Source organism: Schistocerca serialis, chromosome 12 (genome assembly GCF_023864345.2).
Source record: "Schistocerca serialis cubense isolate TAMUIC-IGC-003099 chromosome 12, iqSchSeri2.2, whole genome shotgun sequence".
In the NCBI taxonomy this organism is placed as follows: Eukaryota; Metazoa; Arthropoda; class Insecta; order Orthoptera; family Acrididae; genus Schistocerca; species Schistocerca serialis.
Genome location: NC_064649.1, coordinates 88,676,209 through 88,701,521, shown reverse-complemented (window position 1 = coordinate 88,701,521; position 25,313 = coordinate 88,676,209).

Here is a 25,313-nt window from a genome sequence, read left to right as displayed (position 1 = left end):
CCTGCATATCTTTCATCTCCTCCTACCTACCTCTCTTCATTTCTTCCTCCCGCATTTCTTCCACCTGTCGCTGTCCATCTCTTCCTCCCTCCTTCTCTCATCACATTATCACCCACATCGCAAAAGCAGGATGCTGGTTTTTATTCCCTCAGTATTTGTTTCCAGATAGTAAATAGTATATGTGTCAAGTTTGGTTGAAATCGACCCACCGTCATAAAAGAAGCTATCATTGTGTGACTTTGTCCACATACGCACATATAAATTTAATATTTTTTACACATATTTGTCTATACACACTAATGCTCATAAATTAAGTATAATTGCAGAATGTGGTGCAACACACAACATGGCACTACACAAAACTTGCCCTAATAGCATAGGCACGTAGGGAACACACGACACAGATTTGTAAGTAGACGGTATTGGTAATAAGTTGCGAAAACCGTCCCGAAACACATGTGCTACAAAACGCCACTGTTTCCAGCGTATGTACCCCGACATCAATATGGGATATGATCACCATGCACACGTACACAGGCCGCACAACGGGTTGGCATACTCTGGATCAGGTGGTCGAGCAGCTGCTGGGGTATAGCCTCCCATCCTTGCAGCAGTCCCTGTCGGAGCTCCTTAAGTGTCGTAGGGGTTTGAAGAGTTGCAGATGTGCTCGATGGGGTTTAGGTCTGGAGAACAGGCAAACCACTCCATTCGCCTGATATCTTCTGTTTCAAGGTACTCCTCCACGACAGCAGCTCGGTGGGACCGTGCGTTATCATCCACCAGCAAGAAGGTGGGACCCACTGCACCCCTGAAAAGGCGGACATACTGGTGTAGAATGACATCCAGATACCCCTGACCTGTTACCGTTCCACAAAGACATGCAGAGGTGTGCGTGCACCAATCATAATCCCACCCCACACCATCAAACCACGACCTCCATACAGGTACCTTTCAGGGACATTAAGGGGTTGGTATCTTGTTCTGGTTCACGCCAGATGAAAACCCGGCGACAATCACTGTTCAAGCTATAGCTGGACTCGTCCGTGAACATAACCTGGGACCACTGTTCCAATGACCATGTACTGTGTTCTTGATATCAGGCCTTACGGACTCTCCTGTGACCAGGGGTCAGTGGAATGCACCTTGCAGGTCTCCGGGCGAATAAACCGTATCTGTTCAGTCGTCTGGAGAAAGCTGTTCAAGTGGCTGCAGTAAGGTGCCGAGCAAGGCTACTTGCAGTACTCCGTGGCCGTCTGCGGTCACTGATGGTGAGATATCGGTCTTCTTATGGAGTTGTACACTGTGGATGCTCCGTTCTGTAGCGCCTGAACACGTTTCCTGTCTCCTGGAATCGTTGGCATAATCTCGAGATCACACTTTGTGGCATACGGAGGGCCCGTGCTACGACCTGCTGTGTTTGACCAACCTCCAGTCGCCCTAGTATTCTACCCCTCATAAAGTCATCAGTATGCGTTCTTTCAGCCATTTTAAACACACAGTCACCATTAGCACGCCTGAAAACGTCTGCACACTTACTAGCTGCACCGTACTCTGATATGCACCGACACACCTCTGCGTATGTGGACTGCTGCCAGCGCCACCGTGCGACTACCGCAGGTCACATTCACCGCATGGTCATACCCCGAGCTGACTTAAACCCGCAAACCGCCCACCAGAGCGCTATTTCACCATATATCAGCATTATCCTTAATTTATGAGCATAGTGTACTTCAGCTGTATCGCTAGCGGATTTCACCCCGCAGTTTCGTTTTCACGCAGCTCAACATCTGTGACGTGGTATGTCCTGAACTATGCGTTGTCCAACAATATATTTTTGCAGGTACATTCAGTGGTATATGTCTATTCTGTTTGCAAAATGTGTTGCGAACACAATTGTTGGTAAAGAAGTAACAAATTAAAACGTCATGTCTGTCGGAGCAGTTCAGTGGCATGAACAGGAAAATGTACTAAGAGGTAAACTTTTTTCTTTTCGTTATTTTGTGGAGTGTTAAGCGAGAAAAAAAGTTTGACATTATATGTAAAGTTGGTTGAAAGTCACCAAGTGTTCTCTTTCTCAGATAACGGATGAGTATAATCTGGCTATTTGCGCTTCGTGAGCTGCTCTTCTTTCTCACCCCATCCGCTTTGAGAAGTAAGTGGTTCTTACACCTATAGCAGTTCTTTCTAAACAGTAACTAATATTCCAAGATGCTGCCGGCCGAAGTGGCCGTGCGGTTAAAGGCGCTGCAGTCTGGAACCGCAAGACCGCTCCGGTCGCAGGTTCGAATTCTGCCTCGGGCATGGATGTGTGTGATGTCCTTAGGTTAGTTAGGTTTAACTAGTTCTAAGTTCTAGGGGACTAATGACCTCAGCAGTTGAGTCCCATAGTGCTCAGAGCCATTTGAACCATTTTTCCAAGATGCTAGTACAGGCGGGTGTAAAATGAATGTGCGCAACGGAAAATAATAAACCCTAAAGTGATGATTTTGCCCTGTCTGACTACGGAATGGACAGTGTCTTGAAAGTAGGATAAGATCAACATCAACATAAGCAAAACGAGGATCATGGAATGTAGTCGAGTTAGCTCGGGTGATACTGAGGGAATTAGATTAGAATATGAGACGCTTAAAGTAATAAATGAGTTTTTTTATTTGGGGTGCAAAATAACTGATGATGGTCGAAGTAAAGCGTTTCTGAAGAAGAGAAATTTGATAACATCGAGTATAGATTTAAGTGTCAGGAAGTCGTTTCTGAGAGTATTTGCATGGAGTGTAGCCATTTATGGAAGTGAAACGTGGACGATAAATAGTTTCGACAAGAAGAGAATAGAAGCTTTCGAAATGTGGTGCTACAGAAGAATGATGAAGTTTAGATGGGTAGATCACATAACTAATGAGGAGGTATTGAATAAAATTGGGGAGAAGAGGAGTTTGTGGCACAACTTGACTGGAAGAAGGGATCTGTTGGTAGGAAATGTTCTGAGGCATCAAGGGACGACCAGTTTTGTATTGGAGGGCAGCTTGGAGGGTAAAAATCGTATAGGGAGACCAAGAGATGAATACACTAAGCAGATTAGAAGGATGTAGGCTGCAGTACGTACAGGGAGATGAAAAACCTTGCACAGGATACAGTAGCATGGAGAGCTGCATCAAACCAGTCTCTGGACTGAAGACAACCACAACAACAACAACAACAACAACAACGACTACCCTCTGAAGCAGATCTTAGGATCTCTTAATGGACTTTAACATATAAATTATAATCTAAACATAAATGAATGATGAAGGCAACTAATACCACTGATTGATAAACGTTGTTGTTCAATATACATTTATTTTATGTTAAAATCAAACCTTTAAGTACAATTTTCTATATTTCCTAACTAATATTACTAATCAATTGCCCAACTCTGCCCCTTATTATGACTGCACGATCTAATATCAATAACGCGAAATGACTGACATCATCTACGTACCAAACACTAGACGACACAACTTTCAAAGATGATATACGGCGGTGTGGAACCTGAGTGGAAATAAACTAGCGTGATCACAGTTGTTTAGCTTTTATAGCCCTAACACGCCGAAGCAATTCGCGATATCACCGTATGTACTGCGTCTGGTGTGTCGAAGTGATGTTTCTCATACTTGCCTGCGATGATGGAAGAACTCCAGCCACAAAATAAAACAGAAGGCGTTCCTCTGACTAATATACTCTAATACTGTCTTCTCCTATCTGTGTTCTACGGACGAGAAACGCAAATTCCTAGCCACAAGGACGGAGTTCAGATAACGTCTCAACGTAAGCATAGGCAGAGGAAGTGCTCTCAATTACTGAACGCTGCGTACTCAACGACAACTTCCAACCCAGAGGTGAGGTCCAAAATCGTATAGGTTCGCAACAGTACAGTGCCTAACTGTTTTAACTATAAACTCTCCTGAGAGCAAAGACAGCAAGTCCGTCTGTCCAACAAAGCGGATTTCGAGCGACCATCACACACGGGCGCTCACAACGGAAGACCTCGTCTCTCCACTGCTGGCCTCCCAGCAGGGCTCGGCACCCCACCCTCGTAATTCCGAAAACGAATCATATTCCCGAAACCACGGAATATTCTTCCTCTCTACAAATTCTTCCGAACGACGACCAACCATATTTTAGTCTTTTGTCGTCCAGCGCGGAAAGTTTGCGAGGAAAAACCTATACTCGTACAATGGTACGCTTATGAGTAAAAATCCGCGGAAATAAGCCAGCCTTCGTGACTTCCAGGGTGACGCTTTCTCGTTCCTCTCAGCTGCGTCAAATATTTTCGTAGTTTCCGACGTATTAATCTTCCCGTCCGGCTACAATACCGGCCAGTCGCGACACTACTGTGCCCCCAGCACTCAGGTGTCCCAACGTCCATCTTGCTGCTTCCTGTGCTTAAGCAGGACCAACAAACCTATGTGGGCCTTCCACCCAGGGCTTGAGTTCCGCCTGCTGTTTCATTTCCACTGTCGTTCCCACCTCTACTAGTATAGGCAATCATTCATTACGTTGTTCTGATAATACACTCCGTCACCTTTCATGCAATAAGCGTCAACAATTATTTACAAGGCATATATGACAATGTCAGTCTCCTTTATACAGGGTGAGTCACCTAGCGTTACCGCTGGATATACACTCCTGGAAATAGAAAAAAGAACACATTGACACCGGTGTGTCAGACCCACCATACTTGCTCCGGACACTGCGAGAGGGCTGTACAAGCAATGATCACACGCACAGCACAGCGGACACACCAGGAACCGCGGTGGTGGCCGTCGAATGGCGCTAGCTGCGCAGCATTTGTGCACCGCTACCGTCAGTGTCAGCCAGTTTGCCGTGGCATACGGAGCTCCATCGCAGTCTTTGACACTGGTAGCATGCCGCGACAGCGTGGACGTGAACCGTATGTGCAGTTGACGGACTTTGAGCGAGGGCGTATAGTGGGCATGCGGGAGGCCGGGTGGACGTACCGCCGAATTGCTCAACGCGTGGGGCGTGAGGTCTCCACAGTACATCGATGTTGTCGCCAGTGGTCGGCGGAAGGTGTACGTGCCCGTCGACCTGGGACCGGACCGCAGCGACGCACGGATGCACGCCAAGACCTTAGGATCCTACGCAGTGCCGTAGGGGACCGCACCGCCACTTCCCAGCAAATTAGGGACACTGTTGCTCCTGGGGTATCGGCGAGGACCATTCGCAACCGTCTCCATGAAGCTGGACTACGGTCCCGCACACCGTTAGGCCGTCTTCCGCTCACGCCCCAACATCGTGCAGCCCGCCTCCAGTGGTGTCGCGACAGGCGTGAATGGAGGGACGAATGGAGACGTGTCGTCTTCAGCGATGAGAGTCGCTTCTGCCTTGGTGCCAATGATGGTCGTATGCGTGTTTGGCGCCGTGCAGGTGAGCGCCACAATCAGGACTGCATACGACCGAGGCACACAGGGCCAACACCCGGCATCATGGTGTGGGGAGCGATCTCCTACACTGGCCGTACACCACTGGTGATCGTCGAGGGGACACTGAATAGTGCACGGTACATCCAAACCGTCATCGAACCCATCGTTCTACCATTCCTAGACCGGCAAGGGAACTTGCTGTTCCAACAGGACAATGCACGTCCGCATGTATCCCGTGCCACCCAACGTGCTCTAGAAGGTGTAAGTCAACTACCCTGGCCAGCAAGATCTCCGGATCTGTCCCCCATTGAGCATGTTTGGGACTGGATGAAGCGTCGTCTCACGCGGTCTGCACGTCCAGCACGAACGCTGGTCCAACTGAGGCGCCAGGTGGAAATGGCATGGCAAGCCGTTCCACAGGACTACATCCAGCATCTCTACGATCGTCTCCATGGGAGAATAGCAGCCTGCATTGCTGCGAAAGGTGGATATACACTGTACTAGTGCCGACATTGTGCATGCTCTGTTGCCTGTGTCTATGTGCCTGTGGTTCTGTCAGTGTGATCATGTGATGTATCTGACCCCAGGAATGTGTCAATAAAGTTTCCCCTTCCTGGGACAATGAATTCACGGTGTTCTTATTTCAATTTCCAGGAGTGTATTTCGTAAACCACATCAAATACTGACGAACCGATTCCACAGACCGAACGTGAGGAGAGGGGCTAGTGTAATTGATTAATACAAACCATACAAAAATGCACGGAAGTATGTTTTTTAACACAAAGCTACGTTTTTTTAAATAGAACCACGTTAGTTTTGTTAGCACATCTGAACATATAAACATATGTAATCAGTGCCGTTTGTTGCATTGTAAAATGTTAATTACATCCGGAAATATTGTGACCTAAAGTTGACGCTTGAGTACCACTCCACCGCTGTTCGATCGTGTGTATCGGAGAGCACTGCAACATACATCGCGTTTCTACAGAATTATCTGCCAACGTTGCTCGAAAATGTCCCACTGGAAACGCGTCGACGTATGTGGTATCAGCGTGATGGTGCACCTGCACATTCCGCAATTAACACTAGGCTGATCCTTGAGAGGATGTTCGACGGGCGTTTCATAGGACGTGGAGGACGTGGAGGACGCATAAATTGGCCAGCCCGTTCTCCTGATCTTACACCTCTGGACTTCTTTCTGTGGGGTACGTTAAAGGAGAATGTGTACCGTGATGTGCCTACAACCCCAGAGGATATGAAACAACGTATTGTGGCAGCCTGCGGCGACATTACACCAGATGTACTGCGGCGTGCACGACATTCATTACGCCAGAGATTGCAACTGTGTGCAGCAAATGATGGTCACCACATTGAACATCTATTGACCTGACATGTAGGGACACACTCTATTCCACTCCGTAATTGAAAACGGAAACCACGTGTGTACGTGTACCTCACCCCTCATAGTAATGTACATGTGCGTCAGTGAAAAAGACCAATAAAAAGGTGTTAGCATGTGGACGTAATGTGCTGTTCCAGTCTCTTCTGTACCTAAGGTCCATCACCGTTCCCTTTGGATCCCTACGTAAGTCGGTGCTCTCCGATACACACGATCGAACAGCGGAGGAGTGGTACTCAAGCGTCAACTTTAGGTTACAATATCTCCGGATGTAATTAACATTTTACAATGCAACAAACGGCACTGATTACATATGTTTATATGTTCAGATGTACCAATAAAACTAACGGGGTTCCATTTAAAAAAACGTAGGTTTGTGTTAAAAAACGTACTTCCGCGCATTTTTTTATGGTTTGTATCAAACAATTACATTAGCCCCTCTCCTCACGTTCGGTCTGTGGAATCAGTTCGTCAGTATTTGATGTGGTTTACGAAATATACCCAGCGGTAACTTTAGGTGACTCACCCTGTATATTCATACATACGATGTACAACCTATCACATGATACAAAATTGTTAAGGCTTTCGTGGCCAGTTGTTGCCAAACTATTTGCTTCTGTCTCGGGTTCTTCGGCCGACGTTCATCTAATGATTTTAATGGCGTTTCGCCGGCACGAGTGGCTGACATTGTCAATGCTTCACCCTCCATTGCCAGTGGTGAACTGGAGCCGAGCTCGCGGCCGCAGACTATATGTACCTGGCGCGCCAACGTCCGAGGGCATCTCCGCTGTCATTTCCGGTGCGATTCTCCTCTTGCTACCTGCGACGGTCGTTCGCTGCAGTACGGGAAGCCAGGATCCGTTTACCTTAAGGCTTTCCTCTTCCTTGTTGAAGCTGTTGCCGTGTTTATTTCTTCAGCTTCTGTAAACAAGTGGGTGTGATAGTGCTTCTCTGCAGCCAGAACTTCCTTGTCGGCGAATTTTATTACGTGGTCGGTCTCACTCAGCGCGTGCTCTGCCACGGCCGATTTCTCCACCTGCCCTAGCCTGCAATGTAGCTTATGTTCTTTGATCCTGGTATTGATTGATCGTCCAGTCATTCCGACATAAAGTTTTCCGCATGTCCATGGTATGCGGTATATTCCCGACATTGCAAGTGGGTCCCTTTTATCCTTTGCCGATCTAAGACATACTTTTATCTTCCTTGTCGGTTTGAAAATCGTCTTTACGTCGTGTTTGTGCAATATACTGCCGATCTGTCCGTCACTCTGGGAATGTATGGCAGAAAAGCCGTACCCGACATTTCTTTTCCTGATTTCTTACTTTCCCGAGTGTTTGGCTCTGTTACACTTCTAATATAATTTGTGGAGTACCCATTGCTCCTCAGAACACTTTCCAGATGTTGCATTTCGCGTTTGAGGTGCTGCGGGTCACATTTCTGCTCGCGTGACGAGCGTATGAATCATGCTTTTTTTCTGGCTCGGGTGGTTCAAATGGTTCAAATGGCTCTGAGCACTATGGGACTTAACATCTATGGTCATGAGTCCCCTAGAGCTTAGAACTACTTAAACCTAACTAACCTAAGGACATCACACAACACCCAGTCATCACGAGGCAGAGAAAATCCCTGACCCCGCCGGGAATCGAACCCGGGAACCCGGGGCTCGGGTGGCGGTTTCATAGTTTGTGCAGGTATCGGACCGTGTGTGTCGGTTTTCGGTATACACTATGTCCCAGGTTTTCGCCGTCCCTTGTGACCAGCACGCCTAGAAATGATTGTTTTCTGTCCTTTTCTACTTCCATTGTAAATTTTATGTTGGTGTGGAGGCTGTTCAAGTGCCTTAGGAAGTCACCGAGCTGTTCTCTACCATGGATCCACACAACGAAAGTATCATCGATGTACCTGTACCACACCTTAGGTTTGCAAGTCGCCGAGTCCAGTGCCTGTGCTTCGAAATGTTCCATGAAGAAGTTGGCCACCACAGGACTAAGAGGACTACCCATGTATCACATGGTACCTAACTGTGTTTGTAGATCAGGGCGAAGTATGTGGATGAGTGGCTTGTAAGGTGCGAAATTATAGCCACCTTACAATATGTATACCAAGTTTGCTTGAAATCGATCCAGTGCTTTTGGAGGAGATGCGGAATGTACTTAACATACATTTTTATAATATGTATCTTCACTTACTCGAAATTTTGTTTTTCGCATCCATTCGTCAGTCACTCCTAGCAATTGTTAATTTCTATTCCCGCTTCATTCTCTACATCATGAAGAGAAACGAGCCTCGACAAAGGTGCACGATTGAGCAGTAAAGTTTACGGCCGGCGCTTCCCCCAGACGAGAACAAATGGCTGGCAGGTGATTACGAGCTGCGACGCCCGCTGATCCATACATAAGTCACGAGCCCTGGCCTGGCCCGGCCCCCCACAGCGATCGACTCCGGCCTGCGGTTGGCCGCCCGCGCCTTATACAGGACAGGTGGGCGGCGGGGGCGCCTTATACAGCCCCCCCCTTATTTACGGCGCCCTCCCGCCGTCCCTGACAGCGACGCCATTACGGCAGGCGTCGCAGCCCTTCGACGACGCCCCGGGGCGTGCTGCGTCACTGCGACTCGCCCGCTGCCCGTCAGCTCGAGAGGTGGTGACCGTCGGGGAGGGAGGGGGGGTGGGGGATAGGCGGCATCCTCATCAAGGAATCACTGGGTCTTCGACATCATCGTCCAGACTGGCCGCCACTGACCCCACTGTAACTTAATAAGTTCTGAAAACACTGCTGAAAAATAGCTGCGATCAGATACATAGCTGAAATACTAATCAGTGTTCATCGCAAGGCTTACTTAAAAATTAATCATCACGTTTAAAAGCCGTGGAACATAAAAACTGTAGAGGAAGACAGACATTGGGAACGCATCAAACAAATAATTGACGTCGTAAAGTGCTAGTGCTACTCTGTGATAGAAAGGTTGGCAACGAGAGGAATTCGTGGCAGATTACGTAATCCAGTCAAAGGGTTGATCCAAAAAAAAAAAAACAGGCGTACGCAGAGAAGTGTCGTGATGATGCAGACAGTATTAATTTATATTGAAGACGAGGTCAACGATGTTACTATGAGATACAGAGGTTGTGTCTTCTCGCTTCACAAAGGGAATCTTTCTAAGGTGAGTTGTTGTTTTGTACATGTCTCCAGTCCCAGATTTGGTTTGATGCAGCTCTCCAAGATGCTCTATCCTATGCAAGCCTCTTCATCTCCAAATAACTACTGCAACTTACATCCTTCCGAATCTGCTTATTCTTTACCTCGACCCCCCCCCCTTCCACACACACTTCCCTCTAGTACTAAACTGGTGAAACTGGTGGTCCCTTGATGTCTCTAAATGGATCCTCCTTCTAGTTCAGTTATTTTCTCCTCAATTCTATTCAGTATCTAATCATTAGTTACGTGATCTATCCATAGAATTTTTACGTAGCACTTCATTTCAAAAGCTTCTAATCTCTTCATGTCTAAACTGTTTACATGGCTACACTCCAGACAAATGCTTCCCGAAAAAGACTCCCTAACACTGTAAACAGTTTTCGATGTCAACAGATTTTGTCTTTTTCAAAACTGCTTTTCTTGCTATAGCCTTGTCTCACTCCGTTCTCAACCACTGCTAACTTTTCATGCCCCTCCACTCTTACAGGGTTTCTGTACAAGTTGTAAATAGCCTTTGCTCCATATATTTCACCCCTGCTACCTTCAGAATTTTAAAGAGTGTTTTCCAGTCAATATTGTCAGAAGCTTTCTCTAAGTCTACAACTGCTATAAATGCAGGTTTGTCTTTTCTTAACCTATCTTCTAAGGTCAGTCATGGGGTCAATATTGCCTCATGTGTACGTATCTTTCTCTGGAATCCAAATTAATGTTCCCTGAAATCGTCTTCTACCAGTTTTTCCATTCTTCCTTAAATAATTCGTACTAAAGTGCGCGTCATTTACCGCGGCGGCCGAGTTTAGGTTCGTTTTGCGCATCTGACGTCAGAAAACACAGTCAGCCAGTGAACAGAGAACGACGTTGCCAGAGCTCGACTGCAGTGCAGAGCACGGACGAGTGTCTTCAGTTTTAGAAACGTTCAGTCATAAATAAAGTAATTGAACAAAAGCAATGTCTTGATAGCAGACTTTCTATAAAATAAAGTTTGGAAATAGCATTCTTTATATCAACGACTTCATATTGTATTAATTAATTAAACCAAACAACCAAATAAGCCTCCTAATTCAGGCGATAGCAAGGAAATTCATTCTCACTAACCGCTTTTTCGCAATAAAGAACAGCAGTAATTGTTTATTTCCTATTGTACTTCGACGAAACGTAATTCATAGTCATACCAACAGTGTTTGTCGGTATTTTGCGTGATTGTTTAAAGCACTCCACGATGTCTGTTGAACGACAAGCTGCGTTAGCGTAATGGTTACTGTGTTTGGCTGCCCTGCAAAAGGTTCAGAGTTCAAATCTTGTTCGGTGCCTAATATTTTCTTTGTGTCTTACTTCATGAATCTTATTCGTTTGAATGTACTTTTTTGAAATTTCTAGTGGCCATACGGAAAGTATACGCTGTGGACAATTACCTCTGCAAACTCTTCAGAATTTCGTGCGATGGTTCACTACACTTAATGATGCACAATAACTGCGTTGAACATCGAAACAAAATCAAGTCATTTATGGGGGGGGGGGGGGGGGGGAGAGGTATCAGTCAAGATGATATGTAAATGTCAAATTTTTGGGCCAAATAGTTTTTGTGATATCGAATGATAAGTGTGTCAGGGCAGTCGGAACACCATGTATCTGTACAGGCGAGAAGTGCAGTGATGACAAAATCGCGCACAGCGCGGAATGCGGGGAGCACGTCTCTGAAGCAGTTAAATGGTTAATGCGGCCGTGGTGGCTTTACTTCACAAACTGCGGGCTCCCCCCTAACGTAAGTTTGCGAACTATACTATACTATACTATGGTGCTGCTTCTCTTGGCGCGTGCAGCTGGCAACGCAGCAATCTCCCGCGTCTGGGCGGGCATGCGCGAGCCGCCAAGACAAAAGAATTGAACTACAGTATATTGCAACCATGACTTATTACACTGATAGTGTCCGCCCCCCGGTAGCTGAGTGGTCAGTGCGACAGAATGTCAGTCCTAACAGCCCGGGTTCGATTCCCGACTGGGTGAGAGATTTCCTCCGCTCAGGGAATGGGTGTTGTGTTGTCTTAATCATCATTATTTGATCCCCATCGACGGGAAAGTCGTCGAGGTGGCGTCAAATCGAAAGACTTGCACCCGGCGAACGGTCTACCTGACGGGAGGTCCTAGCCACTCGACATTTACATCTATTTTACACTGATAGTTCGGTAATATTCACTCGTCTCCCCCATCTACTTCGTTTTGAATTAGAACTAGTACATTTTTCTTGAAGTTCAAATTGTTCAATTGGCTGTAAGCACTGTAGGACTTAACATCTGAGGTCATCAGTCCCCTAGACTTAGAACTACTTAAGCCTAACTAACCTAAGGACATCACACACATCTAGGCCTGAGGTAGGATTCGAACCTGCGACCGTAGAAGCACCGCAGTTCCGGACTGAAACGACTAGAACCGCTCGGTCACAGCGGCCGGCTTTCTTGAAGTCTAAGGGTATTTCACCTGTCTCATAAATGATGCACACAATGTAGAATACATTGTCCTTTAACATTAATTTAACTGCGACTATGTTCGACATCAGTGAGGAATAACCACTCAGAGACGGCAGGTGCCAGCATTGGCAATGGAGTGTATATAAAGCGGGCCGGGGGACGCGGAAAACAGTTCAGACGCTGTCATGATGCGTAAATGGAGCGATTCGTCTGACATCCAAAAGTGCATGATGATAGGCTTTAGTGTAAAGTGTGGAAGTATTTCAAAAACGACTAAGCCAGTAAAGTGTTGATGTGACACCACGTGTCAAATATACGAGCGGCGTTTGGAAAGTCCGTATAGAGTCCAAGAGATGGCACCACCGGCGCGTATCGAGGTCATGTTTAGTTAGTAGCATCTTTGGAAAGAACGCACACCGAGTTTCATCCATATTGGTTCATTTCTTTGTGTTTGGCATTCGTGTGAATCACGGAAGTCAATTGATTGTCAAAACATGGACGAAAAATAATTTTGTAGGGGACTGATGACCATAGATGTTAAGTCCCATAGTGCTCAGAGCCAAAAATAATTTTGTGTAGTGATTAAACATTACTTTATGAAAGGCAAAACGCCTCAGGAGACTAAAGAGAAGCTTGATAAACATTAGGGTGACTCTGCACCTTCGATTAGAACAGTTTATGAGTGGTTTCAAAATTTTCGGAGTGGCCATATGGGCACAACTGTTGCTGAACGTTCTGGACGCCTTGTCGAGGTTACGACTCCAGACATCATTGATAAAATTTATGATATACGGCAATATTGAGGATTGTCCTCGCAGCGGCAGGCCTCGTACTGCACACACTCCAGACAATGTGCAGAGAGTTAACGAATTGGTGACTGCCGACAGACGCATCACAGTGAACGAATTGTCGCGCTACGTTGGGATAGGGGAAGGAAGTGTTAGCAGAATACTGAAAGTGTTGGCGTTAAAAAAGGTTTGTGCCAGGTGGGTTCCCAGGATGTTGACAGTGGCTCACAAAGAAAGAAGAAAAACGTTATGCAGCGAACTTTTGGAATAGTACGAGAATGGTGGAGATGAATTTCTTGCAAGAATTGTGACAGGTGATGAAACATAGCTCCATCATTTTTCACCACAGACGAAGAGGCAATCAATGGAGTGGCATCATGCAAATTCACCCAAGAAAAAAAATTCAAAACCACACCTTCTGCTGGAAAAGTTATGACTACGTTGTTTATCGATTCCGTAGGACTCTCGCTTGTGGACATCGTGCCAAGTGGAACCACCATAAATTCTGATGCATATGTGACGACACTGAAGAAACATCAAGTTCGACTGAGTCATGTTCGACCAAATTGGCAAAAGCAGCATGTTTTGCTGTTGCACGACAATGCACCGCCACATGTCAGTCAGAAAACCATGGAAGCGATCACAAAACTCGGATGGACAACACTGAAACACCCGCCTTACAGTGCTGACCTGGATCCATGTGACTATCTTCTCTTTGGGAAACTGAAAGGTTTGAAGATGATGATTCCCTTGTGCAAGCTGCCGAACAGTGGCTCCAACAGGTTGGTCCAGAATTTTACCATGCATGTATACAGTCGCTGGTTCCAAGATTGCGTAAGGCAGTTGAGAGAGATGGAAATTATTTGGAGAAATGAAAATATTGTTCCTAAAGGATGTATCTACACACTGAAAAACTTTGAAATATGTGGAATAAAAGATGGATTTAAAAAACATAGTGTGCATTTCTTTTGGCCCTCATAGATATCGACAAACGCTGCTGCTGCCACTTGCGGACAGACAATGCTAGCAAACGTAGTGGCGCCAATAAACAGAAGAAGAAAACGAGACGCCGCTATCCCTATTACACAATGGCAACCTACCAATGGCACCAACGTGAACTGCACACGGCTCAATCACATTTTAGGCTCCATCAGACAGAAAGAAACAATCATTGGAAGGTCCGGGCTGGATAAAGGAAAGCCATGCCCTGGGGAATGTTTTCGCGACATTCCCTGGTGATCCCATCGTTCTGGAAGGCACAATGGATCAATACAAGTTTGAATCTACTCTTGGGGACCACGTGCATTCCTATATGCAGCTTGTTTTTCCTCTACACAATGGCATCTACCACAGCAGGCAAAGCAACATGTCACACAGCTCACACTGTACGTGCGTGGTTTGCAGAGCACCAGAATGAGTTTACCGTACTCATCTGGCCACCAAAGCCCCCAGATTTAAACCCTTCACCAAGAGAGATGGCGCAATGGTTAGCACACTGGACTCGCATTCAGGAGGATGACGACTCAATCCTGCGTCCAGCCATCCTGATTTAGGTTTTCTGTGATTTCCCTAAATCGCTCCAGGCAAATGCCAGGATGGTCCCTTTGAAAGGGCACAGCCGACGTCCTTTCCCGTCCTTCCCTAATCCAATTAGACCGATGACCTCGTAGTTTGGTCTCTTCCCCCAAACAACTCATCCCCCACCAGATTTAAACCCTTCACCAAGCGAGGTGGCGCAGTGATTAGCACACTTGACTCGAATTTGGGAGGATGACGGATCAGACCAGTGTCCGACCATGCTCATTTAGGTTTTCCGTGGTTTTCCTAAACCGCTTCAGGCAAATGCTGGGATGGTTCCTTTGAAAAGGCACCGCCGACTTTCTTCCTCATCCTTCCTCAATCCAATGGGACTGATGAACTTGCCATTGGATCCCCTCCATTCAAATCAACCAACGAACCAAATTAAACCCAATCGAGAATCTTTGAGACCACCTCGATCGGGCTGTTCGTGCCACGGACCCTCAGCCAAGAAAACTGGCGCAGTTGGTCCACGGCACTGGACCCGGCGTGACTCCACATCCCTATTGGTACCTCCCAGAACCTCACCAACTCTCTTCCTGCACGCCTCACAGCACAAAAACATCGTTCAGATGGCTCTGAGCGCTATGGGACTTAACACCTCAGTCCCCTAGAAATTTTTTTTTTTTTGGTCATCAGTCTACTGACTGGTTTGATGCGGCCCGCCACGAATTCCTTTCCTGTGCTAACCTCTTCATCTCAGAGTAGCACTTGCAACCTACGTCCTCAATTATTTGCTTGATGCATTCCAATCACTGTCTTCCTCTACAGTTTTTGCCCTCTACAGCTCCCTCTAGTAAAATGGAAGTCATTCCCTCATGTCTTAGCAGATGTCCTATCATCCTGTCCCTTCTCCTTATCAGTGTTTTCCACATATTCCTTTCCTCTCCGATTCTGCATAGAACCTCCTCATTCCTTACCTTATCAGTCCACCTAATTTTCAACATTCGTCTATAGCACCACATCTCAAATGCTTCGATTCTCTTCTGTTCCGGTTTTCCCACAGTCCATGTTTCACTACCATACAATGCTGTACTCCAGACGTACATCCTCAGAAATTTCTTCCTCAAATTAAGGCCGGTATTTGATATTAGTAGACTTCTCTTGGCCAGAAATGCCTTTTTTGCCATAGCGAGTCTGCTTTTGATGTCCTCCTTGCTCCGACCATCATTGGTTATTTTACTGCCTAGGTAGCAGAATTCCTTGACTTCATTGACTTCGTGACCATCAATCCTGATGTTAAGTTTCTCGCTGTTCTCATTTCTACTACTTCTCATTACCTTCGTCTTTCTCCGATTTACTCTCAAACCATACTGTGTACTCATTAGACTGTTCATTCCGTTCAGCAGATCATTTAATTCTTCCTCACTTTCGCTCAGGATAGCAATGTCATCAGCGAATCGTATCATTGATATCCTTTCACCTTGTATTTTAATTCCACTCCTGAACCTTTCTTTTATTTCCATCATTGCTTCCTCGATGTACAGATTGAAGAGTAGGGGCTAAAGGCTACAGCCTTGTCTTACACCCTTCTTAATACGAGCACTTCGTTCCTGATCTTCCACTCTTATTATTCCCTCTTGGTTGTTGTACATATTGTATATGACCCGTCTCTCCCTATAGCTTACCCCTACTTTTTTCAGAATCTCGAACAGCTTGCACCATTTTATATTGTCGAACGCTTTTTCCAGGTCGACAAATCCTATGAAAGTGTCTTGATTTTTCTTTAGCCTTGCTTCCATTATTAGCCGTAACGTCAGAATTGCCTCTCTCGTTCCTTTACTTTTCCTAAAGCCAAACTGATCGTCACCTAGCGCATTCTCAATTTTCTTTTCCATTCTTCTGGATATTATTCTTGTAAGCAGCTTCGATGTATGAGCTGTTAAGCTGATTGTGCGATAATTCTCGCACTTGTCAGCTCTTGCCGTCTTCGGAATTGTGTGGATGTTGCTTTTCCGAAAGTCAGATGGTATGTCGCCAGACTCATATATTCTACACACCAACGTGAATAGTCGTTTTGTTGACACTTCTCCCAATGATTTTAGAAATTCTGATGGAATGTTATCTATCCCTTCTGCCTTATTTGACCGTAAGTTCTCCAAAGCTCTTTTAAATTCCGATTCTAATACTGGATCCCCTATCTCTTCTAAATCGACTCCTGTTTCTTCTTCTATCACATCAGACAAATCTTCACCCTCATAGAGGCTTTCAATGTATTCTTTCCACCTATCTGCTCTCTCCTCTGCATTTAACAGTGGAATTCCCGTTGCACACTTAATGTTACCACCGTTGCTTTTAATGTCACCAAAGGTTGTTTTGACTTTCCTGTATGCTGAGTCTGTCGTTCCGACAATCATATCTTTTTCGATGTCTTCACATTTTTCCTGCAGCCATTTCGTCTTAGCTTCCCTTCACTTCCTACTTATTTCATTCCTCAGCGACTTGTATTTCTGTATTCCTGATTTTCCCGGAACGTGTTTGTGCTTCCTCCTTTCATCAATCAACTGAAGTATTTCTTCTGTTACCCATGGTTTCTTCGCAGCTACCTTGTTTGTACCTATGTTTTCCTTCCCAACTTCTGTGATGGCCCTTTTTAGAGATGCCCATTCCTCTTCAACTGTACTGCCTACTGCGCTATTCCTTATTGCTGTATGTATAGCGTTAGAGAACTTCAAACGTGTCTCGTCATTCCTTAGTACTTCCGTATCCCACTTCTTTGGGTATTGATTCTTCCTGACTAATGTCTTGAACTTCAGCCTACTCTTCATCACTACTACACTCCTGGAAATGGAAAAAAGAACACATTGACACCGGTGTGTCAGACCCACCATACTTGCTCCGGACACTGCGAGAGGGCTGTACAAGCAATGATCACACGCACGGCCCAGCGTACACACCAAGAACCGCGGTGTTGGCCGTCGAATGGCGCTAGCTGCGCAGCATTTGTGCACCGCCGCCGTTAGTGTCAGCCAGTTTGCCGTGGCATACGGAGCTCCATCGCAGTCTTTAACACTGGTAGCACGCCGCGACAGCGTGGACGTGAACCGTATGTGCAGTTGACGGACTTTGAGCGAGGGCGTATAGTGGGCATGCGGGAGGCCGGGTGGACGTACCGCCGAATTGCTCAACACGTGGGGCGTGAGGTCTCCACAGTACATCGATGTTGTCGCCAGTGGTCGGCGGAAGGTGCACGTGCCCGTCGACCTGGGACCGGACCGCAGCGACGCACGGATGCACGCCAAGACCGTAGGATCCTACGCAGTGCCGTAGGGGACCGCACCGTCACTTCCCAGCAAATTAGGGACACTGTTGCTCCTGGGGTATCGGCGAGGACCATTCGCAACCGTCTCCATGAAGCTGGGCTACGGTCCCGGACACCGTTAGGCCGTCTTCCGCTCACGCCCCAACATCGTGCCGCCCGCCTCCAGTGGTGTCGCGACAGGCGTGAATGGAGGGACGAATGGAGACGTGTCGTCTTCAGCGATGAGAGTCGCTTCTGCCTTGGTGCCAATGATGATCGTATGCGTGTTTGGCGCCGTGCAGGTGAGCGCCACAATCAGGACTGCATACGACCGAGGCACACAGGGCCAACACCCGGCATCATGGTGTGGGGAGCGATCTCCTACACTGGCCGTACACCACTGGTGATCGTCGAGGGAACACTGAATAGTGCACGGTACATCCAAACCGTCATCGAACCCATCGTTCTACCATTCCTAGACCGGCAAGGGAACTTGCTGTTCCAACAGGACAATGCACGTCCGCATGTATCCCGTGCCACCCAACGTGCTCTAGAAGGTGTAAGTCAACTACCCTGGCCAGTAAGATCTCCGGATCTGTCCCCCATTGAGCATGTTTGGGACTGGATGAAGCGTCGTCTCACGCGGTCTGCACGTCCAGCACGAACGCTGGTCCAACTGAGGCGCCAGGTGGAAATGGCATGGCAAGCCGTTCCACAGGACTACATCCAGCATCTCTACGATCGTCTCCATGGGAGAATAGCAGCCTGCATTGCTGCGAAAGGTGGATATACACTGTACTAGTGCCGACATTGTGCATGCTCTGTTGCCTGTGTCTATGTGCCTGTGGTTCTGTCAGTGTGATCATGTGATGTATCTGACCCCAGGAATGTATCAATAAAGTTTCCCCTTCCTGGGACAATGAATTCGCGGTGTTCTTATTTCAATTTCCAGGAGTGTATATTGTTATCTGAGTCTATATCTGCTCCTGGGTACGCCTTACATTCCAGTATCTGATTTCGGAATCTGTGTCTGACCATGATGTAATCTAATTGAAATCTTCCCGTATCGCCCGGCCTTTTCCAAGTATACCTCCTCCTCTTGTGATTCTTGAACAGGGTATTCGCTATTACTAGCTGAAACTTGTTACAGAACTCAATTAGTCTTTCTCCTCTTTAATTCCTTGTACCAAGCCCATATTCTCCTGTAACCTTTTCTTCTACTCCTTCCCCTACAACTGCATTCCAGTCACTCATGACTATTAGATTTTCGTCCATTTTCGTCCCCCCTTTACATACTGCATTACCCTTTCAATATCCTCATACACTTTCTCTATCTGTTCATCTTCAGCTTGCGACGTCGGCATGTATACCTGAACTATCGTTGTCGGTGTTGGTCTGCTGTCGATTCTGATTAGAACAACCCAGTCACTGAACTGTTCACAGTAACACACGCTGTGCCCTAACTAACCTAAGGACATCGCACACATCCATGCCCGAGGCAGGATTCGAACCTGCGAACGTAGTGGCCGCGCGGTTCCATACGTAAGCACCTATAACTGTTCTGCCACAGCAACAGGCCCTCGCAGCACGGCGAAAGCTAATTATTCAGGTTCCTGACACGTGGTCACATTAATGTGACTTGACAGTGTAAGAGGGCTATTAAGAAAGTAGGGAACGCTTCCGTCTGACGCCGCTAGGCGCGCGCCGATCGCGTATATTTTTGTATGTGCGTGCTCGGCAGCTCAGTCGGCATCCATCCGTGGCAGCGGGAATGTCTCTGCGCATCTGACTTTTTCGATATTCGAATTTTAAATGTGCGCTGCAATCGAAACCCCGCCAGTTGTGAGGTGCTGTCTGTGATACGGTTTTTGTCGGCAAAAAGCCTAAAACATACAGAAATTTATCGTGAACTGTGCAAAGTGCAGGGAAACAACGTAATGAGTGAATTTTCCATCCGGAAATGGTGCATTCGGTTTAAAAATGGCCGAACCAACGTTCATGATGAAGAGTGGACGCCCGAGCATTGTGACTTACGATTTTTGTCGCTAAACTTGATGAAACGATTTGTGAGAACCGTTACTTCACAATAACGGAGTTTGGCTTTCTTTTCCACAAGTTTCACGGACTTTCTTTTTTGAAATTGTCACTCAAAAGCTAGGCTACCACAAATTTTCCGCACGATTGGTGCCCAAAATGCTTACTGAGCACCGTAAAGAACAGCGAATAGGGGCAACGTTGACATTTCTGGAGGCCTACCAAAACCATGGAGATTCATTACTGCATCGAATCGCAATCGGTGACGATACTTGGGTGAAACACGTCAATTGTGAGACAAAATTGCAGTCCATGAAGTGGGGGCAAACAAGCCCCCCCCCCCCCCCCAAAAAAAAAAAAACAAGAAAATGTTTTCAAACCTTGTTTGCAAGGAAGTTGATGGCGACAGTGTTATGGGATAGGCAAGGTGTGCTTATTGATTTTCTCGAACGTGGAGGAATCATAAATTCTACCCAGTACTGTCAAGCTTTGCACAGCCTTAGAAGAGCAGCTCAAAGTAAACGCCGAGGAAAGCTAACGTTCAAACTTTTGTTTTCGCACGACAGTGCCTGACATCACACGGCAAACCACACTAAAGAACTCGTTAATTCATTCAAGTGGGAAATTTTCCCTCATCTGCCCTACAGCTCCGATCTTGCAACAAGCAACTTCCCCTTGTTTCCCAAGATGAGTAACTGGCTTGCAACGCAGCGCTTTGATGACGACGCGGAACTGCAGGCGGGCGTGACTCACTGGCTGAAGTCTCAGGCATGGAATTTTACGACGACGGTACTTCAAATCTTATCCGCCGCTATGATAAGTGCCTCAATATGTTTGGTGACTATGTGGAAAAGTAGTATGTCAGTCGCTCTTTCAGATCTATATAATAAAATTTATTTCTTGTACTCAGTTCCTTTTTTGTATGCCGAAACGTTCCCTACTTTCTGAATGGCTCGCGCAGTTTCACATCCGCCTTCAGCCTTCATTAATTGATACAACATATGTTTCAGGCATGACAAGACGTTTCTCAAGATGCCATTTGGAGATTGTTTGCTTCAATGTCGTTCTTCATGGGAAAGGGGGGGGGGGCAGAACTCTTATTGACTTAGATGACGGACGTCAATTCAGAATGAAATGAAAATTTAATCATTTATTACCCACTGTGTGTTGAATATCACCACAAAGCTTCGTCCATATCAGGCTGGTGCTTCATGACGTCAGTTTGCTACACTACTGGCCATTAAAATTGCTACACCACGAAGATGACGTGCTACAGACGCGAAATTGAACCGACAGGAAGAAGATGCTGTGATATCCAAATGATTAGCTTTTCAGAGCATTCACACAAGGTTGGCGCCGGTGACGACACCTACAACGTGCTGACATGAGGAAAGTTTCCAGCCGATTTCTCATACACAAACAGCAGTTGACCGGCGTTGCCTGGTGAAACGTTGTTGTGATGCTTCGGGTAAGAAGGAGAAATGGGTACCAACACGTTTCCGACTCTGATAAAGGTCGCATTGTAGCCTATCGCGGTTGCGGTTGCGGTTTATCGTATCGCGACATTGCTGCTCGCGTTGGTCGAGATCCAATGACTGTTACCATAATATGGAATCGGTAGGTTCAGGAGGGTAATACGGAACGCCTGGTATCACTAGCAGTCGAGATGACAGGCATCTTATCCGCACGGCTGTAACGGATCGTGCAGCCACGTCTCGATCCCTGAGTCAACAGATGTGGACGTTTGTAAGACAACAACCATCTGCACGAACAGTTCAACGGCGTTTGCAGCACCAGGGACTGTCAGCTCGGAGACCGTGGCTGCGGCTACCGTTGACGCTGCATCACAGGCAGGAGCGCCTGCGATGGTGTACTCGATAACGAACCTGGGTGCACGAATGGCAAAACGTCATTTTTTCGGATGAATCTAGGTTCTGTTTACAGCATCATGATGGTCGCATCCGTGTTTGGCGACATCGCGGTGAATGCACATCGGAAGCGTGTATTCGTCATCGCCATACTGGCGTATCGCCCAGCGTGATGGTATGGGGTGCCATCGGTTACAGGTCTCGGTCACCTCTTGTTCGCATTGACGGCACTTTAAACAGTGGACGTTACATTTCAGATGTGTTACGACCCGTGGCTCTACCCTTCATTCGATCCCTGCGAAACCCTACATTTCAGCGTGATAATGCACGACCGCATGTTACAGGTCCTGTACGGGCCTTTCTGGATACAGAAAATTTTCGACTGTTGCTCTGGCCAGCACATTCTCCAGATCTCTCACCAATTGAAAACATCTGGTCAATGGTGGCCGAGCAACTGGCTCGTCAAAATACACCAGTCACAACTCGTGAACTGTGGTATGGTGTTGAAGCTGCATGGGCAGCTGTACCTGTACACGCCATCAAATCTCTGACTCAATGCCCAGGCGTATCAAGGCCGTTATTACGGCCAGAGGTGGTTGTTCTGGGTACTGATTTCTCAGGATCTATACACCCAAATTGCGTGAAAATGTAATGACGTGTCAGTTCTAGTATAATATATTTGTCCCATGAATACCCGTTTATAATCTGCATTTCTTCTTGGTGGCCCGCATCTCGTGGTCGTGCGGTAGCGTTCTCGCTTCCCACGCCCGGGTTCCCGGGTTCGATTCCCAGCGGGGTCACGGATTTTCTCTGCCTCGTGATGGCTGGGTGTTGTGTGATGTCCTTAGGTTAGTTGGGTTTAAATAGTTCTAAGTTCTAGGGGACTGATGACCATAGATGTTAAGTCCCATAGTGCTCAGAGCCATTTGAACCATCTTCTCGGTGTGGCAATTCTAATGGGCAGTAGTGTATTTCCGTCAGTGTAGTTTTGAATCAGCAATGTATGTTTTTCCTGGCACTGACGCAGCCGAGCACAGAGGCGACGCCGTTGTCTTCCCCGGCTCCCGTCCCCGGCGCCCCTTATATTTATTACCCGCTTCTCCGCGCGCCCTATCTCGTGCCACACGCCGTCCTGGGCCGAGCCTATTTCGCGGAAGGATCAACAGATGCCGCTCCGGCCGGCGGCTGACACCCAGGAATGCCACCCCAAGAATTTCATTTCCCGCGGGCGTTGTGTGGGGTGGCCGTGGGGATAGGCGCACCGGCGGCTGTCGGTAAGGCGGCCGCGGGCCGAAGTTAATTTGTGGACCGCAGACGCTGCAGGTATGTCGCTGCCCAGAACACAGGCAACACTCTAGGAACAGTGAGTCGTGTCTACGTGCAGAGGAGTCAGGGAACTTCGACAAGTAAGCCCTTGTATGCGAGTTAGCAAAAGGGAAACGACGTTTTGGGCATCCGACATTCCACATACAAGGGCTGTGCAGAATGTAAGTTCCGACCGGTCGCGAAATGGATGGCTTAGTGCAAGCCCGATGAAGCTTTGCACAGATGTGTTGGGCAGTGTCTCTAGTATGACCGTCGATCGCATCAAGCCGCTCTTTTCAGTTGTGAGTGAGTAATGGTGCCCAGAACAACGACGTCTCCCGCCAAGTACGAGGGCCCGCTGAGAGGCTTCGCCTTAATGAATGCAGCCCGCCTGACACAACTGCCACGCACTTGCTTCTTCGTGGCGATTCTCAGCCGCACTCTGCAGGGGCAGTGGAGACGCTCCTGCAGCCTTTCCGATGGGAAGTGTTCGATCACCCACAACACAGACCTCATTGCATCGTCCTGAGTATCATCTCTGTTCACATGAAACGCCGGATACGAAGACAACATATGGGTGCAGGCTATTAGCTATAGACCTGCGTAGAGAATTATCGGAAAGCATAGGTGGCTGCCTTCTATGACAATGGTGTTGTAAATTTGGTATAACGCACCAAAAAAGTCTAAGTGCGAGTGGCGACTATGTAGAGAAGTATCTCGATAGTGTAGCTAACTCTTGCAAATAAAATGTTTCTGATTTTCTCTGTGATTTCCATTTAGCGACCGATCAGAACTCAGTTTGAGGACAACTCTCGTATTACACAACTAGCAATTAAAATTATTATACCAAGAAGAAATGCAGATGATAAATGGGTATTCATTCGACAAATATATTATACTAGAACTGACATGTGAATACATTTTCATGCAGTTTGTGTGCATTGATCCTGAGAAATCAATACCCTGAACAACTACTTCTGGCCGTAATAACGGCCTTGATACACCTGGGCATTGAGTCAAACAGAGCTTGGATGGCGTGTACAGGTACAGCTGCCCATGCAGCTTCAACACGACACCACAGTTCATCGTGAGTAGCGACTGGCGTACCGTCACGAGCCAGTTGCGTGGCCACCATTGACCAGACGTTTTCAGTTGGTGAGAGATCTGGAGAATGTGCTGGCCAGGGCAGCAGTCGAACATTTTCTGTATCCAGAAAGACCCACACAGGACCTGTAACATGCGGTCGTGCATTATCCTGCTCAAATATACGGTTTCGCAGGGATCGAATGAAGGGTAGAGCCACGGGTCGTAACACATCTGAAATGTAACGTCCACTGTTCAAAGTGCCGTCAACGCGAACGAGAGGAGCAACCAATGGCACCCCATATCATGACGCCGAGTGATACGCCAGTATGGCGACGACGAATACACGCTTCCAATGTGCATTCACCGCGATGTCGCCAAACACAGATGCGACCATCATGATGCTGTAAACAGAACCTAGATTCATCCGAAAAAATGACGTTTTGCCATTCTTGTACCCAGGTTCGTCGTTGAGTACACCATCGCAGACGCTCCTGTCTGTGATGCAGCGTCAAGGGTAACTGCAGCCACGGTCTCCGAGCCGATAGTCCATGCTGCTGCAAACGTCATCGAACTGTTCGTGCAGATGATTGTTGTCTTGCAAACGTCCCCATCTGTTGACTCAGGGATCGAGACGTGACTTCACGATCTGTTACAGCCATGCAGATAAGATGCCTGTCATCTTCACTGCTACTGATACGAGGCCGTTGGGATCCAGCACGGCGTTCCGTATTACCCTCCCGAACCCACCGATTCCATATTCTGCTAACAGTCATTGGACCTCGACCGATGCGAGCAGCAATGTCGCGATACGATAAACCGCAATCGCGGTAGGCTACAATCCGACCGTTATCAAAGTCGGAAACGTGATGGTACGTATTTCTCCTCCTTACACGAGGCATGACAACAACGTTTCACCAGACAACGCCGGTCAACTG